At 35.5% G+C, this 14,906-nt stretch overlaps 3 long non-coding RNA genes across 4 annotated transcripts; 2 read left to right on the top strand and 1 right to left on the bottom strand.

The window, feature by feature from the left end:
* Positions 1–277: 277 nt before the first annotated feature.
* LOC110804609 (uncharacterized) lies at positions 278–5,233 on the bottom strand. Of its 2 annotated transcripts, XR_008923928.1 has the most exons (4): positions 5,017–5,233; positions 4,875–4,925; positions 2,192–2,315; positions 278–549 (listed from the first exon to the last, which is right to left on the bottom strand). It is a non-coding gene; the product is annotated as an uncharacterized lncRNA (long non-coding RNA). The 2 variants fall into 2 exon arrangements; XR_002537780.2 differs by lacking the exon at positions 4,875–4,925.
* Positions 5,234–12,254: 7,021 nt separating this feature from the next.
* On the top strand, positions 12,255–13,479 carry LOC130462432 (uncharacterized). Its single transcript, XR_008922622.1, has 3 exons — positions 12,255–12,410; positions 12,508–12,730; positions 13,376–13,479. It is a non-coding gene; the product is annotated as an uncharacterized lncRNA (long non-coding RNA).
* Positions 13,480–13,597: 118 nt separating this feature from the next.
* LOC110781410 (uncharacterized) lies at positions 13,598–14,079 on the top strand. Its single transcript, XR_008923498.1, has 3 exons — positions 13,598–13,722; positions 13,832–13,897; positions 14,033–14,079. It is a non-coding gene; the product is annotated as an uncharacterized lncRNA (long non-coding RNA).
* The last annotated feature ends 827 nt before the right edge of the window (positions 14,080–14,906 follow it).

The following is a 14,906-nucleotide window of genomic DNA, read 5'->3' as shown; positions in this document are numbered from 1 at the left end:
TATAAGTTGCCCTTTATAAGGGTAACATATGGCTGGGTCACTTTTGTAAAATTATCAAAAGTTACACTTAACAAGGGCAACTTAAAAGCTTCACATAAGTTGCTCATGTTTACAACAAGGGAAACTTATAAGCTGCACATAAGTTTCCCTTGTTGCTCTTGTTGCAAACAAGGGCAACTTTTGAGTTTTTTTTTTTTTAAAAAAAAAAAAATCTGCAATATAATTCCTGATATTCTGCAATATAATTTCTGATTTTGCAATATAAAATTCTGCATTTTAATTTATAGAATTTTATTTCACCAAACATCAGCTTGACATTCCTCAAAAATGATATAAATTTCAAATTTCCAATAATATTACCGAATTAATTCAAATGCAATTAATTAAATCTATAAATAAAAATGTAATGTAAGAGTCACGGATAACTACAAGGCTGCTCTATTTATTACACTGAGGGTAGTTCACAATCGTTGAAGTAAGTAGCCCACTTGTCTCGAACTTCATCCAACTCCTCTTTGGTAAAGGGACCCTCCCTTGGAGTTTTGAAAACTTTTAAAAGAACAACGTACATGCAAACCAATAAAATAAATTAAGTTTCATATGCGAAAACAGAAATTATATTGGTAGCGAAAACAACTTTCTGAGTTTACTAAGATTCATTTCAAATTCTTTATGCACATCTAAGGCTCATTTGTTTCAATATAGATCATATTTGACCAAAAATGGCATTTTTCGATCCCAAATATTAACAAATGAACCTAAGGACACTTTCTAAATCTTTTTCATGATTCATATGATTAATTATATGTTTATAAGACTCATTTCAAGTTTGTTATGCACGCCTATGGGTCATTTGGGTCGATATAGGTCATTTATGGCGTTTTCGATCCGAACTACCAACAAACGAACCTATTTCCATATTCTAAACATTTTTCATGATTCATACTATTAGTTATATGATTATAAGACTCATTTCAAATTCGTTATGCACGCCTATGGGTCATTTGGGTCGATATAGGTCATTTATGGCCAAAAATAGCATTTTCGATCCCAACTACCAACAAACGAACCTGTTTCCATATCCTAAACGTTTTTCATGATTTATATGATAAGTTATATGTATATGAAACTTATTTCAAGTTATATATGCACATCTAAGGCTCATTTGGCTCGATTTAGGTCATATTTGGCCAAAAATGGCATTTTCGATTCCAAATATCTACAAATGAACCTAAGGACACTTTCTAAATCTTTTTTATGGTTGATTTGATAAGTTAGAGGTTACTATGATTCATTTCAAGTTATTTATGCACATATAAGGCTCATTTGGCCCGATATAGATCATATTTAGCCAAAAATGGCATTTCCGATCCCAAATATCAACAAATGAACCTAAGGACATTTTCTAAACCTTTTTTATGTTTCATATGCTTAGTTAGAGGTTTCTAATATTCATTTCAAGTTCTTTATGCACATCTAAGGCTCATTTGGCTCGATATAGGTACATATGTCCTATAACGCCCAAAACGAGCCTTATATGTTCATAAATTGACGAAAGTAGATGACAATGAGGATTGGTAACCTAATACTAAGTGTATTAAACATGAAAAGGGTTTAGAATTCCTATTTTGGTTCATTAGTTGAGAGTTGGGAGCGAAAACGACTATTTTAGTCAAAATATGACATATACGATCAAACTAGCCTTAAATGTGAATAAATTGACCAACGTGGATGAGAATAATGATTGACAACCTAATACTCAGTGTATTTAACATGTAAAGGGTTTAGAATTCCTATTTTAGTTCATTAGTTTAGAGTTGGGAGCGAAAAAGGCTATTTTAGTCAGAATACTAAGTTTTTACTAGTTTGGGTGAAAATCTATTTCTAATACAGTGAAATTGTAACTATTTAGAAACAAAACCTGTTGGAGCTAATGAGTATGTGCAACTAGCTTGATAATTCAGTTATTAGCATAATACTCTATAATAAGAAGAAAAAAATAGCTAGTTAAGGTACAATAGTTCAAGCTTTATAAATAAAGCAGATTAGATAGAGGAAATGTATGGTAAATATTACTGGGAGTTTATTGTAGTTCGTTCTGCATTTTTTGCCTGATCACAAGTCCTTAAAATAATAAAGTTGATATACACGTCAACATATTTCGTGCTCAAGTATGCAATGGATATCTTACCCCGAGCTTTGCCAAGTAAACTCCTCTTGCTAGAGCACCAGATGTGGTAGTCTCCTCATCTAGGTAGTGTGTATAGGGTAGTTGTTGAGGAGAAAAGGTACTAGAATTCCTTCACTTTAATCCACTAAAACAGATGGAACAACAAATGAATACAACGGGAATGGAAAGTACACTAAGTAGTAAGGAAAACAACTGCACATAACAGAACATAACAGATCTACATAGAACAGAATTGATATGCACAGAACGGATCTCACAGAACTAATCTGCATAGAACAGAACTGGCCTGATATGAACATAACAGATCTGCACAAAACAACAACTACACAAAATATAACAGTTCTGCACAAAATAGAACAACAGCTTATTCACACTTTTCAGCAGTTCATTCAGCAACTGCGTACACAACAACACCTTATACATCAGCAGCTCATTCATCTTATACAGAAGCAGCGGGTTATTCAATATAGGTTCAGGTATTCACAACAACAAAGAGGCAGAAATAGCAGAATGCATGGCTGTGTACAGGAGAGGAACAGAGCAGTGTACAACAGAGGGAAGAGCAGTGTGCAAGTATATAGTAGTATTTGAATGCATTTTACAAATTAAAAGAACTAACAAAAATTCAAAAGTACACATCTGCTTACAGGCTGACAAAATTTATGCAAAGATACAGTCACACGGAAACATCTTTGTTTAAATTAGTGTTTTTGAAGAGAAACATAAAAAAATTACTTACAGGTTGAAATTTTTTGGTAAAGATACAGTCACACACACGCATCATTTCTTAAATTAGGCTTTTGCAAGAGATACATAAAAAATTACTTCTTGTTGCCATACCGGTGATGGCAAAATCTATTTGAGGATGCATGAAAGAATTTATTCCCAATACTTGACCTTGCGATCAAACAATTCATGTCCGCGTAAACCATAAGACATAATAGGGGGTAGAGAAGAGAGCATTCGAGAGGTCGATTTACTTACACATATCAAACTTATTTCAGGCAGCTCAGAATTAGGAATATGGTTTTGGGCTAGATAAGGTTATGTGGATAATGTCTGCTTATAGGACAAGTAATTGGCTTTACACCTTTTATTTCCTAATATAATCAATATCACTTATTTATATAAATATTCTAGATACTATAATACAGAATACATAATTCCTTATCCTCACACGTGTCCAATTGACATAGATGTAGGATAATGCAATAACTACACGTGAAGAGAATAGCGACCTAGTAACTCTTAAGTGAAGAGAGATACCAAAAATTTGTCATTCATCATTCAATTTCTTGAGAATGGATCACTCAATCAACCAACTCAAGTAACAAAACAGTTGCTAGAGTAGATAGTAATAAACTACACTCTGAAATAAAATGCATTCATACAAGGAATATCTGAAGCCAATTAGCAGTTTAGCATAAGAGTAAGAAGCTAATAAGAATTCCTCCTTTACAAAAAACATTAGCATAAACAAACAAATAATTTTAGATATTAATCCTCCATGCCACCATGGCAACCATTGATGACACCTAAATATTGGGAGATAGAACTAGAATTGGACAACACGATTATCTATGCTTGAAGGTGCTTAGAAGATTATTAAGTGGTTTTGTTGATGTAAGTCTAGCATCTAGTAGTGTAGCCTTCTAGTGTTAGGTGATTTATTTTGGTGGCTAGGTCTGTATTGTCTCCTTGTACTACTCTTACAAGGATCTTAATTCGTATTAATGAAGTCATTATTAGTTGCCAAAAAAGTAAGGTACAACAATAGTACCTTGAGTAGAAAAAAGAAAAAAAAATAAGTGGACCTATTTTTTATATGGAAGGTTTTTGGATAAAGCTAAGAGCCTAAAAGTATCAAGTATCAACTAACTAAATAGGAAAGGCACGACACCAGCACGAATAACCAGATCCTGGATTTTGAAGAAGTTGTCTCACAAAGGCATTCAGTGGCAAGTCTCTAGATGAAAATTCAGTCCAAAAGGAAGATTTAACATAACTCTTGACCATAATCTCCTTGCCATAAGAAATGGCAGAACAATTCCACTTGCACTTGTTGAAAAGAACAAAAAAATTAACATACGACTAAAAATAACAAGATTGAAGTTCCATGTCGCCTCTTGAGTGGAGACTTCCCAATTTAATCCCTCCTCAGGGTAAACCTGGTAAAGCCTATAAGTCCAAAGTAATTTGTATACAATACATTCATCAATTCCTTTATTTTCATAGGAGAGATGGTTTTGCCTAGGTTCCAAATTTTTAATCACCGGTGCAAGGCCAATTCATTGTTAACCAATTCTTGTACACCTATATAGCTCTCCATCAAGGAAAAATCTAACTAAATGCAACCGTAATATGGAGTACCACATACAATATTTTCGAGTATGATTAAAAAAAATGAGATTCATTGCAGGAGTAATATCTTCGAAGCACGATTTTGATGAATTTTGGAAGACTGCAAATAAATTGAAAGGGTGAACGATCATAATTCAACTGCCAATGATTTTTGGAAGGGTGAACAGTCGCAAATCATTCATCTTACTAGGTAAAGTTACAATGGACACATTTTCAACATGGAAAACATAACAAGATCCATAACTAGTGAATATTGAATACGAAAATCTCAGTACAATAGTTATTTCACTGTATGCAAGACCAACCCCAACAAAAACATTACCTTTTGTAAATATTGATTACAGAAGACCAACCCCAAGAGATTAATTACATTCTGCAAACATTGTATACAAGACCAACCCACAGAGATTAATTACTTGGAAAAAGGGTAATTTAACTAAAATTAGAAGCATTGAAACTCTAACCTTTGGACAAGATGAACTCAAGGGGATGTAGATTTTCTTTGCCGGTGAGGAGGTTCGCATTGGTGGTTTTTCTTGTCGATTGGGGTCATCGCCGGTGGATTACAGAGAATTGCGAGGTCGGTGTGACCCTGTGACTGTGAATTGAATAGCAATACTGAGAAGATCAGAGAATTGAAGAAGGTGGAGAAGAAGAGAAGAACCGCGTTTTGTGAAAGGAAGGCCGACAAAAGTAAAAACCTAAGTCAAAAGATGCGCTTCCCATTCACCAAAAGGCAATATTTTCTTTTTCCTTTTTTTTTATTTTTTGTAAATCAAATGATGCCCTTATTAAATAAGGGCCACCTTTAAGAAGCCACCTTTGATGTTTTTTCCTCTAGTGTTTCGAGTATCAAAGTCGAATGGAAAACTGATTGGTGCTTGTGAATTAAAAATAAAATGTAGTTTTGAGATCATAAAGCATTGAGTTTAAACGCTCAGCTTTACCAATGGTTAACAACCTAATATCTTTGTCCATTTAATTTTCGAATGAGTCTAGTCCCTAGACATTCGAATAGATTGATGCTTAGAGAACTTTAGAAGCTTCTGGTAAGATCATCTAGTTGAAGAAAAATATTCAACATAAATAAAATGGTAAGACCTTTGTTGGAGTGACATTGGACATGTCTAACAAAGTATAAAAGTCAACACTAGATAAGTCAATTCTTAAGACTATAAGAAAGGGTACAAGAAATAGGAAAACAAGGAACAAGTGTAAAGGAATTTACAATTCCTTTTCCACCTATAAGTTTATGTTTAAAGAGAAGTGACCTAGCAATCAAACTTCCATGGTATCATATACCGCTTGAGGTTCTTACTTCGGTAATAACTCAAATGATGGAAGCTAGGATACACCAATGACCTACAAGTGAAAAATGAAGCATGGCATTGCTACATTAGTTGTAGGGCATCTAGTTGTTTTAAATCCTTTCAAGGCTGGAACTTAATGGCTATTTTGTTCCAGAATTAGCATACCTAAATTTCTGCTTCAAATACAGAAAGACTCACATTCGAAAAAAAAACAACGTTTGTTTGTTTATTTGAATGAAATGGTCATTTACGGGTTGAGTCATGTATGCTTGATTAAAACAAATAACTCTCTAACAATACGAACTTTACTAGGTTCAAATCAATATCTTGATTTGAGTTCCACAAACCTTTAGCATTGTTGCTTAGACCATGTCAACAAGTTAACATTCAAAAGCTCTATTTTGATGGACTTTTGAAAGTAGATTGATTTCTAGATCAATTCAAGACAAGCTAGTCTTACTTGTTGAAAGTAACAAAACATATGAACTATTGTTAGAACACCTAGCGATGAGCGACATTTATGTCGCTCTTAGCTTAGGATTTTAGTTCATTTTATTAGCATTTTATTATTATTTTTGGTTAGTTTTATCGTTTTTAGTTCGTTTATTGCATTTTTGCATTTATCGTAACATTTTCTCGTCTTGCGTATATTTTAGTCATTTTTGCTCTAAATATGCCTTTTGTGCGCATTCTCATCGCGTAAGAGTCATTTTGAGTATTAGCGTGTTAATATTGTGTCATTATGCTTGTAGACGAGTTATATGTTTTACGATTTGCAAAAATGTTAAACGAATTAATATTTTGATTTACGATTTTAATAATATGCTCTACGATTATATTGAATGTGGTAGGCGAGGCAACTAGCTTGCATACGATGCCTACAACGTTGCAGCAACATGAGCAGCCACAAGTGCACGCAAGAGCCAAGGCAAAGCAGCCCCAACAGCTACACTCGTGCACACACAGCAACAGCTCGAGCAGAACAACAGCAGCTGCACTCGTGCACTCACAACAACAACTCGAGCAGTGCAGTGCAGGAATAGCTCACTTACAACATCTATGCACGAGCAACAGAATATCCACACAACAGCAAGCCTTGTGGAATCACAAGAAGTCACAGCAGCACGCTATATAGAAGCATCACAGCAAGAGCGCAGCAGAACAGTCGCAGCAACAGCAGGTCAGGCTATGCGATCGAACAGGTCAGGCTGTGCGATCGAGCTGCTTCTGTACGAGCACACTGTAGTTCTCGTGTGTGCGCACGAATTGGCAAAATCAAGGCAGGAACTCAGCGTCTGTTGGTGCGAGCACACAGCTTTCCTCGTGTGGTCGCACAGCTGGGCTGAGTACTTTAAATACGAGAAATCGCAAATCAGTTTGGACGTAATTAGTTTTTAGTTTTCATTTTCAGATTTTAGAATTACAATTTTAGAGAGAGAATTAGTTTAGGGCTTAGATTAGAGATTAGGATTAGGATTTTTAGCTTCAAATTCTTGATTCTTAGCTGAATTCAATCATCAACTTTCAGATTTCTTTTCTCTTTCTTTTGAGCTTTGTTCTTCATTTTGTTCTTCAAGTTTGATGCAAATTTTTCAATTCAAAGTATAATTCTAATTTTTTTCTTTTGATTCGTTCTTTCAATTCTTTAATTGCTTCATTAATTTCGTTTATGCTTTGATTTCATGCTTGAATTCTAGAATTAGTTTCATATTTTGAATGTTCTTGATTTTTTCCCCAATTTTTGGATATTTAAATTTTCTGAATTTTATTGATTCAATTAGATTCTCTTATTCAATTAGATTCATGATTAGGATTAATGTTAGTTTAATGTTGATGTTAATCATGTTAATTGAGTAGTTTAGTCTAGAGGTTAGGGTTGAAGCCTTGGGATTGAATTTCGGGAATTTTAGGGAAATTCATGATTGATGTTGTGATTAAATGTGATTTGGTGATAGGATATCCATGACTAATTGAGTGGTAGTTGCAAATGCTATTTTATTGGATTTGATTGAATTGCATAGGCTAGGTTTGGAAAGACATTGTGAGCCTAACTTGTGTAAGTGAATGGTGGTGCCTAATATATGCAAGTTTGTTTAGTCTAGGATTAGGCGAAAGCTCTTCCGTAGATTAGACGCTTCGCGTTCCCCATCCGAGAGGTGGCGGGTTCGTCATTCGATTCTATTCCCCTATGTGCTAAGTTGTTGCATATTCTTGATTGTTTTGACCTTGTCTTTCCTTTGATTCGATTTCCATAGCCGATTCCCGAAATCTCTAGAATTTCTTTATTTGTTTGCATTTCGTGCTTTCATTAGATTAATTCAAAAACTCATTTTCCATCCGAACTAGCTTTTGAACATATTAGATTGAAAAGTCAAACATATTCATTCCCTTGGGACAATCCCTATACTTGCCGCTATAGCAATATAGTCGGTTAGTTTAGTGGTTTTATAAATTTTGTTTGGTCGGGTGATTTTCTTTTCAACGACGGAAAAACACCTTATCAAAATGGCGCCGTTGCCGGGGAATGGCATCATTGTTTGATTTTTCATTCTAGCTCTCTAGACTAGTTCATTTTTCATTATCTTTTTCATTGAAAACCAAAAAAATCAAAAAAATCAAAAAAATGTCAAGAGTGTTCTATATTCCTCAAGTTGTTCATGAACCATTTTATATGTATTATAATAGAGTTCCTGCGGAGCTTGAACATCGTTGAATCCATGGAACTCTTAATGGTTTAAAGGGATGTGATGTTAGGGATTGCATATATTATAGAGTGAATATGGAAACATTTGAGATTCTTCAATCTAATTGTAATGGAGAGCTTCATCACATGCATTGGAAAGATGCCATATCTTTCTTTACGTGGTTTGCTAGAGTTCAATATTTTTACTCTCGTGCTTATTCTCGTGATTTTTCGCATCCATGCATGAATGTCAATGATTTCCCTCATGTTTCTAATGATAATTCTCACGAGCTTAATGACAACCATTCTCCCCATGTTTATTCTCAAAACTCCTTGCATTGTAAATTTTCAAAATCTTGTCCGTGTCGCAATTATATTGATGATGATGATTATGATTATGATTATGATTCATTTTATGCTAAGGATGATAATCAATCTAGTGATGAGAATGATGTTGAAAATGGTGAGGTATTGAACTTAGAGGTTGTTCCTCTTTCTCCCACCTCCGCTCCCTTGAGCGAAAGTGACTCTCACCCTATTGGTGATTGCCCATTGAATATTGAGAATGATTTGGTTCACTTGGGATGTGATAGTTCTATTGAGGGTGTCATTGAGTGTGAAGCACCTAATTTGATGGTGTTTGATGATTCCGAGATTTGTAATGAAGTTGATGATGTGAATTTGGTTGAAATATCCCTTGTTGAGATTTCTTGTGCTCCTTGTGATGTGAGGGAAGTTGTTTGTGAAACTTGTGTTCCCACTCCCTTCCCTCATACCCCTTTCCAAATCAAGAAACTCGAGATTTATCCTTCCTTTCCCATCTCGCTTCCTTATTTTCTCCGAACCCCACCACTTGAGGATCTCCCACCCTCCATTCATTCCCCTATGCCATGTTTGAACAATATTGAGGAAATTGGCTCTCTTGCCACCCAAAAAGAGTTCGTTGAGGAGCATGAGGCTTCTCTTTTCCCTTTTTCTCTTTCTACTTTTGATTTTTCTTCTTATTTTCTTACTTTTCCTTTTGATTTTTCTTATTCTTGGTTCCCCACCTCTTGTAGGCATAGAGTTGCATTCTACTTTGTGCTTGCTTCTTTTTTGACTCTTGCCTACTTGTTACTATTGGATATGTTTGCCATTGCATATGACAAACTATTGCGATCTTTGTCGGGGTACTTACAAGAGGTAAAAGTCGTCAAGCTAATGACGTAAAAAGAGCGCTTCTCGGGAGGCAACCCGTGGGTGTTGGCCACTTGGCCCATGTATACTAATTTTTCTTGATTTTTGAAGTTTTTTGTGGCTCAAGCTTTCTTGATGTGGAAATCTTTTCATCCATCTTTGCCATGTCCGGCTATGCTTATTGGTGAGTTCGTTCGTTATTACGGTTCTTTGCGGGACTTGCTCCCACGACATTTCCGGTAATATCATTCTAACTCTCTTACATTCTTTGGGGTCGGGCATCATATATGCGGGGCATTGGTTGGATGGGTAGTTGTGTCCCTCCTAGTTTCATTTTAGGCCATGAGGACATGGCCTAATTCAAGCTTGGGGGAAGATTTTATTGTTTGGATTGCTACTTTGATCTCCATATGATGGATTGCTTGATTTTGTGAATATTTTGGATTTTGTGCATATTTCTTGATTAGTTTCGTTGATTTTCTTTAATTTATTTTTTCTTTTCATTTCCTTTTATTTTCTTTTCCTTATTTTCTTTTTCTTCCCTTTTTCTTCGTTTTCCTTTCCTTTTGTCAAGGCAAGTTTTTCTAGTTTTTAGGATTTATTCTTGATTTCGGCAAATAAAATTGGAACTTGTAGGTTAGAATGCGTTTATTCCTAATTGGTAGATATTTGCACGATTTTCAATGTCTTGGGTCGAATCTAGGATTTAAGTGTTAAGAAAGTTGGTTGAACTTTGGGTAGCACGCGTCTTGAACCCTTGGCTTGTGGTAAGATGGTGTCGATCTCTCTAGTGACTTGAAACCGGGAGAGAGTGGTATTTGCTCTCATTGGTGAGGATCATGTTCAATTAGCCCAAACACATATACATATATTGAGTAGCATGGATCATTGGCATTGACTTTCTTATCTCTCGAATTTGACTATTTCCTTCCCGAGACCGCGACCGAACTACTTTAGGGGACGATAGAGGCATTTCTTTCGGTGACTATTTTTCTTTTTAGTTTAGGACTTTATTTTCTGTTTTTCTCATATATTTTTGTTTTCATTTGCCCCCTTGCTAGCCATTTGAGCCTTTCCCCTTCATTTCTTATAAGCACATTACAAGCCTAATAGCCTTTGTTTTATTTTCACCCTTAGAAGTGATAGTGAAGCTTTGAGTTAGGATGCTTGATGGTTTTGAATGATTATGCAATGTTGAGGAATGATTGATATTGGTATGAATGGCATAGTTTGAAAAATATGTTGTATATAGTGAATAAATAAGCAAAAGCAAAAAGAGAAAGGAAGTTTGAAAAAGCCAAAAATAGAGAAAAACAAGGCAATGAGAAAAGTTTCATTTGAAACACAAAAAGAAAATCAAATCAAGAAAAGTTCAAAAAAGAGTTTTAGTTTAGTTTCGTTGTTGAATAAGCTTGGGGGTACCTCAAATAAGTGATATGAGTTTGTTTTGGTTCCATTTGCTTGAGTTGAGTTCATTCATTGCGCTTCACTTTAGGAATGAGCACCAAATCCCAAATTTGTTCCACACCTTACCCCTAGCCTACGCTACACCCTAAAAAGTCCTCTTGACCCTTTTGAGTTGAGTCATTGTCGGTGGAGGGAGGATTTGGTCAAATTTATGGAATGAGATTGTCATGCTAAGATGTCGGGTAACCTTCTCTTCTCCCTTGCAAATCTTGGTTTCCGGCGCCTTCGCGGTGTCATGAGACACTATTCTTGAGGGTGGATGGGATCTAGAGATTTGACGTGGTATGCTCGGTTGAAGGGGAATTGATAAGTGCTTGCCCTTAGTTCTCTTTGCTTGGCATTTGAATGTTTCACTCGACTTAGGACATTGGTTAGCATGCATTCGTTTATTTAGTTATTAATATTAGCATTCTTTTGTGCTCGTTCCGTAATAAAAGCCCTTTTCTTGAATTTTGTAGTTTCATTTTTCATTTTTTCTTTCTTCTCAATTTTCTTTTCCTTTCTTTCTTTTTCTTTTCTTTCTTCCTTCATTTTCCCTTTTCTTGGTTCGTTTTTCATTTTAGGTCTTGCCTTGATTCAAATTTTTGGAAGAGTTATGGGTGTTTCTCTTTGGAAACCTTTGCGAGATCCCACTCGCCCTCATGAGCGATTGTGGGGTTAAAAGAGCTTGTTGCATGCACTTAAATGCAACCGTGATTCCTAGGAAAGTGAGTTAGTGTGCATTCTTGTAGTTCTTATTTTCGTAATTTTGATTTTTAATAAATAAACACTAGTGGAAAAACAATCATTTGCATCACCACATTTGCCTCGCACATTTAAACATGTGACGCAATTGACAGTTTTAAGCATTAAAATTAGTCATTTGCGTCGCAGAATTACTAATCTGCGACGCAGATGACTCTAAGATGATCTTAGAGTCATTTGCGTCGCAGATTAGTAATAATGCGACGCAAAATATTACCTCATTTGCGTCGCAGATTAGTAATTCTGCGACGCAAATGAGGTAAAAAAAATTCGGACGTGTCAATGGGTTTCTACCTCTCTCCTCAAACACACTCTCTCCTAATTCTACCTCTCTCCTCAAACACTCTCTCTCTCCTAAACTCCCTGCTTCTTCCTCTCTCCTCAAACCCGATCCAGTTTCTGCCTCTCTCTCCTCAACCTCGCCGCTCAAATTTTCCTCCGGCAAGGTTCTTGCAAAAAAATTCGGTTTGTAAATGAGGTAAGTCTTCCATCTCTTTCCTCCTTTCTTCAATTCTTTTAGGTTTTAGAACTTTCACTTTTGTTTAAGTTTTTGATTCTTCAATTCTTTATGATAGGTTTCGACAACGGAAGAGGGAGAATCGGGGTCGTAGAAGAGGTGGAGGAGGGTGTCGGAGGTGGAAGCGTCATTGAAACCGCCGGCGTCGCACCCTTGCTACTGTCGCAATCGAAGCATCTATTTCGAAATCCTTGGAAAGGGAAGCTTGACGGCGGAGGTTTCTGGAGAAACTAAATTGACGGCGGCGAGGTGGAGGAAGGAGGCGGGACTGTTAGTCGGAGGTGAGAATTTTGTAATGCTTCCATCTGTCTCCTTCATTCTTCATTTAGTTAGGGTTTTGAACTTCAGTTTATGTAATTTTGGATTTTCGATTGAATTCTATTGAGTTTGCTCATTTTACTTTTTGATTAATGTTCTTGATTCTGTTTTATTGTGATTGAACTTGACTTTGAGTGGAAATTGAACTGGATTTATGAGGAATGGTTGACGATTGTGTCTCCATTTTCGTTCTTAAGACTAAATAGCTTGATTTATGTAAACATGGTGGAAGTTTGATTGGTGTTCCTGTTTCTGTGGAAAAATTGATTTTTCTAGGGGTTATTTTGAGCTGAGGTCCAACCTTATGAGATATGAGATACCAGACATCCAATTTATGTTATTTCTTTAATAATCGTCTGCCATGGCATGTATATCCTGATGATTGTAGTTGCTTAGTTGGAATGATTTGCTTGCTTTATATGGAAATTTCCATACAAGCACTTTGTCTTGCTGAATTGCAGTTTGTCTTGCTGCTTTATACTTCAGCACCAATGTAACTTGATGATCATTAGATTTTGACTTGCGTTTATGTAAAATTCCCAACAACATATATCAGATGATTGATTGTTTTTCCATTTAACTTGTGATTGTATTGATGGAGGTGGCAGTTCTCCTTGTTTGGATCATTGGCTAATGTGGGAGCAATGGTTGGTGCAATTGCTAGTGGTCAGATTTCTGAATACATTGGGCGCATAGGGGTATGAAATTTTATCCCTTTCCTACAATTTATTGATGGTTTTTAACATATAGAATTTGTGTCATTGTCACCCATTGTTGTCTCTTAAAAAGGGTCCTACTTGATATGAACATTAACAGATGTTCATAAGTCATAACAATGTCTGTTGTACTGTATTTTTTTTTTTAATTATGATTTCCTGTTTTTAATTAATTGCAGTCACTGATGATTGCTTCAATCCCAAATATCATTGGATGGTTGGTCGTATCATTTTCGAGAGTAAGTGAGCTATATAAACGAGCATTGTGCTATTTGTTTATCTTCAATCCCAAATATTATTGATTGGTTGGCTGGTCGTATCATTTCTGTATTGTTGAACCATCTATAGGATATCTCATTTCTGTACATGGGGCGACTGCTGGAAGGTTTTGGTGTTGGTATTATTTCCTACACGGTAAATCTTGCCATTCATCAGAGTTGTCGAATTGACTGTCATATGTTACGTTTTAGCAGATTCATAATTTTTTTTAATGTAATTAGGTGCCTTTTTCTTATGATGTTTGATAACATTGAATTCATGACATTGCAGGCACAGTGGTAGATACTAAAATATGTCACCCAACCGATTTTGATTTCTTTTTATGCAGTCATGCTGGTATTCAGGTGAGTTTTTCAGCGAGTTTTAATAGAGTTATAGATAGCTTACATGTTTTCTTTAGAAATAACAAATAGCACAACCGTTTTCTTCAGGGAACCAGCAGACCAGCTCATTACCATGTTCTCTGGGACGATAACAAATTCTCAGCTGATGAGATACAATCTCTAACGAACAATCTCTGTTATACGTAAGCAGACCCCCCAACTAATATTAGAAGCAAGGGAAACACTAGAAGATTCTGGGCAGCAACTATATTTTTTTTTTGTTGGGTGTCAAGAGAAACCGTTAGATGGAATACATTGTTGTAGATATTTCAAGCTTTTGTATTGTAAGATTTATGAAGGTACTGCCTTTATGTATTTAGTCTTATTGATTTGATGTGGTTCTATTTAATAGGTTTCATTTTACTATATATATATATATATATATATATATATATATATATATATATATATATATGTGTGTATATATATATATATATAGTAAAATGGAACCTATTTTTTTTTACAAATTTCAAAGTCATTTGCGTCGCACATTAAGCTATTGTGCGAGGCAAATGACTTACTTTTTTGGTGCTCAAATTGTCATTTGCGTCGCACATTAAGCTATTGTGCGTGGCAAATGACTTATTTTTTGGCGCCTGAAAAGTCATTTGCAACGCACATTAAGCTAATGTGCGTGGCAAATGACTTTTCAACATGGTGCCTGAAAAGTCATTTGCCTCGCACATTTGCTTAATGTGCGACGCAAATAAGGGTCATTTGCGTCGCACAAATGTGCGACGCAAATGACTTTTAGTCATTTG

Source organism: Spinacia oleracea, chromosome 6, assembly GCF_020520425.1.
Source record: "Spinacia oleracea cultivar Varoflay chromosome 6, BTI_SOV_V1, whole genome shotgun sequence".
Taxonomy (NCBI): Eukaryota; Viridiplantae; Streptophyta; class Magnoliopsida; order Caryophyllales; family Amaranthaceae; genus Spinacia; species Spinacia oleracea.
This window is presented reverse-complemented; position numbering and strand designations above follow the sequence as displayed.